Source organism: Nelumbo lutea, chromosome 5, assembly GCF_056320005.1.
Source record: "Nelumbo lutea isolate HS-2025 chromosome 5, American lotus-T2T, whole genome shotgun sequence".
NCBI lineage: Eukaryota > Viridiplantae > Streptophyta > Magnoliopsida > Proteales > Nelumbonaceae > Nelumbo > Nelumbo lutea.
Genome location: NC_142688.1, coordinates 64398349 through 64401277, shown reverse-complemented (window position 1 = coordinate 64401277; position 2929 = coordinate 64398349). Strand labels below are relative to the sequence as shown.

General features: G+C 39.9%; 1 non-coding gene across 1 annotated transcript; it reads right to left on the bottom strand.

Annotated features, from left to right (window-relative positions):
* Window positions 1–271: 271 nt before the first annotated feature.
* LOC148852731 (small nucleolar RNA R71) lies at window positions 272–378 on the bottom strand. Its single transcript, XR_016100067.1, has one exon. It is a non-coding gene; the product is annotated as a small nucleolar RNA R71 (small nucleolar RNA).
* Window positions 379–2929: the final 2551 nt, after the last annotated feature.

Genomic DNA, 2929 nt, shown 5'->3' with positions numbered 1-2929 from the left:
AAACCTGCCATCATACAAATGATTCAAAACATGGTGCAATTATGTGGATTGGCCCACAAAGATCCCAATGCACACATTTCTAACTTTTTAGAAATTTGTGACACCTTCAAACACAATGGGGTAAGTGATGATGCCATTAGGTTGAGGTTATTCCCATTTTCTTTGAAGGATAAAGCCATGGCTAAATTCATTACCGGCAGGATCAATAGCTATGTCGGATGAAATGGCCAGCCTTTTTCTCTCTAAATATTTTCCCCCTTCTAAAACTGCTAAAGTGAGGAATGACATCACTACTTTTTTTCAGCAAGAGGGGGAATCTTTATACGAGTCATGGGAACGATACAAGGAGCTGTTAAGGAGAGTTCCTCACCATGGCCTCCCCATTTGGCTGCAAGTGCAGACTCTATAATGGTCTTACTGACTCAAATAAGACCATATTAGATGCTGCAGTCGAAGGGTCCATAAATAATAAAACTCCTGAGGTTGCCCATGCACTTATTGAGGAAATGGCAGCCAACAACTATCAATAGCATTCTGAAAGAACTCAAACTAGGAAGCAGCATGGCTTGCATAATGTTGATACTTATATGGCACTATCTACACAAATAGGAGCACTGAGTAAGAAAATAGATGAAATGCAGATAGCTGCCATGCATGTGCAGCCTCTTAATTGTGAATTGTGTAGGGGAGGCCACATCAGTACTGACTGCCAAGTTGGCAATCAGTTCAGGCCATCTACTGAACAAGTTGACTATGTCAGCAATTCGTCAAGACAGCAGGGTTATCAGGGTCACCATACCTTTCATCCAGGATGGAGGAGATATTCAAACCAGTCCTGGCCAAATCAGCATACTTCCAAGCCGTTCCACCAGACTTATCATCATCCTGAACCAAAGTCCAATTTGGAGGAACTAATGACAAAATTTATAGCAGGTGCAGAAACCAGGTTCTAGAACTAGGAAGCCTCAATCAAAAACCTGGAAAACCAAGTGGGGCAATTGGCACAATTAATCTCTTCTAGACTACTGGGAACTCTTCCAAGCAACACTGAAGTGAATCCATGAGAGCAGGTGCAAGCTATTACCTTAAGGAATGGAAAAGAGTTGCCCGAGGTAGAAAAGAAGAATTGGGCTGAACCCAAGGCAGAAACAAGCCTTGGGACAGGACAACAGAAGACGGAACAACCAGAAGCACAACAAGGGATGCACCAGCAGCCACAAGTTCCATTCCCTAACAGGCTGAAGCAACAAAAATTGGAAAAGGAATTTGGTAAGTTTCTTGAATTATTTAAAAGTTTACATATTAATATTCCTTTTGCTGATGCTTTAGCCCAGATGCCACACTATGCAAGGTTTTTGAAGGAATTATTGGCAAACAAAAGGAAACTGGGAGATGTGGCTACAATTGCTTTAAATGAGGAATATTCTGCTATCCTTCTGAACAAGCTGCCTCAGAAACTCAAAGATCTAGGGAGTTTCACTATTCCTTGTACCATTGGCAGTTTAAAAATTGAAAAAGCTTTATGTGACCTGGGAGCTAGCATCAATTTAATGCCATATTCTATCTTCAAGAAATTGGGGTTGAATGAACCCCAATCCACTAGAGTGGCATTACAATTGGCTGATAGATCCATTAGACATCCTAGGGGGATCATAGAAGATGTGTTAGTTAAAGTTGACAAATTCATTTTCCCAGTTGATTTCATTGTGTTAGACATGCAAGAAGATGTGGAGGTCCCGCTTATCCTAGGGAGACCTTTCCTGGCTACCGGGAAAGCAATGATGGATGTCCAACAAGGACAACTCAGCTTTAGGATACAAGATGAGGAGATAATTTTTAAAATGTCTGATGCTATGAAACATGCACCCTCTAGTGATGATTCTTATTTTATGATTGATGCCATTGAATTGACAATTGATGAATGCTTCCAGGTAAGTAGAATAACTGATCCTCTCGAACTCTGCCTCTAGCAGGGAGAACTTGAAGAAGGAGAAAATGAAGAAATAAACCTCATGATAGCATACCTGAATGATAAGCCTCAATTCAAGGGAAAAGGGGTTTCTTAAATTAGAGAACTTAGGCAAATTGCCTGGACCATCAGGTGCTTACTAGATGCAAAGAAACACATATTGTGTTGAATTGGGAGAAATGTCATTTTATGGTGCAAGAAGGCATAGTGCTTGGACACAAGATCTCTCAAAGAGGTATAGAAGTCGATAAGGCCAAAGTGGAGGCAATTGAAAAACTGCCACCCCCAACATCTGTTCGTTCTTTGAGAAGTTTCTTAGGACATGTTGGATTCTATAGGAGGTTTATTAAGGATTTCTCAAAAATTGCCAAACCATTATCTACCTTGCTTCAAAAAGAAGTGACTTTTGAATTTTCAACTGAATGGCTTCATGCTTTCAACATCTTGAAAGACAAATTGATCCATGCACCTATCATGGTAGCACCAGATTGGACCCTCCCATTTGAATTAATGTGTGATTCGAGTGATTCTGATATAGGAACTATTTTAGGACAAAGAATGAATAAACATTTTCAGCCAATTTACTATGCTAGAAGAACCTTGATTGGACCCCAACTCAATTACACCACCACAGAAAAGGAGCTACTAGCAGTAATATTTGCACTTGACAAGTTTCATTCATATCTGATATTATCCAAGGTTGTTGTCTACACAGATCACTCGGCATTAAGGCACTTGCTTACCAAGAAAAACTCAAAACCAAGACTGATCAGGTGGATCCTTTTAATCCAAGAGTTTGACATTGAGATTAACCAACAACATTCGAGAAGAATTTTTGGATGAGCAGCTATACTCAATACAGAAATACTCATATCCTTGGTATGCTGATTTTGCTAATTATCTAGCTGCACAAGTCCTTCCTCCTAACCTTTCATGTCAACAGAAAAAGAAATTCCTTTC